Here is a 1,408-nt window from a genome sequence, read left to right on the forward strand (position 1 = left end):
TTCTCCTTCTTCTTTCTTCTATTTTTCTTTCCCTCTGACACCTAAAGGAATCTCTATACTGTGACATAGAGGATTCCACACTTTCTTGTTCTCTTCTCTTTCATATGAGCAGGAGCAGAGACAAAGGCATTCTTGTTGAGGCTGATCCTGAACCTGAAAGGACCTTGAAGAGAAAGCTAAGAGAAGCCAAAACACAACTCTCTTTAGAGCACCTGACCGAATTCTTCAAGGAAGAAGAACAAATGGCAGCCGAAAACAACAACAATGCCAACAATGCAAGGAAGGTGCTTGGTGACTTTACTGCACCTACTCCTGATTTCTATGGGAGAAGCATCTCTATCCCTGCCATTGGAGCAAACAACTTTGAGCTTAAGCCTCAATTAGTTTCTCTAATGCAACAGAATTGCAAGTTTCATGGACTTCCAATGGAAGATCCTCATCAGTTTTTAGCTGAGTTCTTGCAAATCTGTGACACAGTCAAGACTAATGGGGTTAACCCTGAGGTCTATAGACTGATGCTATTCCCTTCTGCTGTAAGAGACAAAGCTAGAATATGGTTGGATTCTCAACCTAAAGAAAGCCTGGACTCTTGGGAAAAGCTAGTCAATGCCTTCTTGGCAAAGTTCTTTCCACCACAAAGATGGAGTAAGCTTAGAGTGGAAGTCCAAACCTTCAGACAGAAGGATGGAGAATCCCTCTATGAAGCTTGGGAAAGATACAAACAATTAATCAGAAAATGTCCTTCTGACATGCTTTCTGAATGGAGCATCATAGGTATTTTCTATGATGGTCTCTCTGAACTATCCAAGATGTCTTTGGATAGCTCTGCTGGAGGATCTCTTCATCTGAAGAAGACGCCTACTGAAGCTCAAGAACTGATTGAAATGGTTGCAAATAACCAATTCATGTACACTTCTGAAAGGAATCCTGTGAACAATGGGACTAGTCAGAAGAAAGGAGTTCTTGAAATTGACACTCTGAATGCCATTTTGGCTCAGAATAAAATATTGACTCAACAAGTCAATCTGATTTCTCAAGTCTGTCTGGAATGCAAAATGCACCAAACAGTACTAAGGATGCTTCATCTGAGGAAGAAGCTTATGATCCTGAGAACCCTTCAATGGAAGAGGTAAATTACCTGGGAGAACCCTATGGTAACACCTATAATTCTTCATGGAGAAATCACCCAAATCTCTCATGGAAGAATCAAGAGAGACCTCAACAAGGTTTCAATAATAATGGTGGAAGAAACAGGTTTAACAATGGTAAACCTTTTCCATCATCTTCTCAGCAACAGACAGAGAGCTCTAAGCAGAATACCTCTGACTTAGCAACCATGGTCTCTGATCTAATCAAAACCACTCAAAGTTTCATGACTGAAACTAGATCCTCCATTAGGAATTTGGAA

General features: G+C 40.6%; 1 non-coding gene across 1 annotated transcript; it reads right to left on the minus strand.

The window, feature by feature from the left end:
- Window positions 1–647: 647 nt before the first annotated feature.
- On the minus strand, window positions 648–755 carry LOC130953752 (small nucleolar RNA R71). Its single transcript, XR_009075913.1, has one exon. It is a non-coding gene; the product is annotated as a small nucleolar RNA R71 (small nucleolar RNA).
- Between the last annotated feature and the right edge of the window lie 653 nt (window positions 756–1,408).

Source organism: Arachis stenosperma, chromosome 9 (assembly GCF_014773155.1).
Source record: "Arachis stenosperma cultivar V10309 chromosome 9, arast.V10309.gnm1.PFL2, whole genome shotgun sequence".
In the NCBI taxonomy this organism is placed as follows: domain Eukaryota; kingdom Viridiplantae; phylum Streptophyta; class Magnoliopsida; order Fabales; family Fabaceae; genus Arachis; species Arachis stenosperma.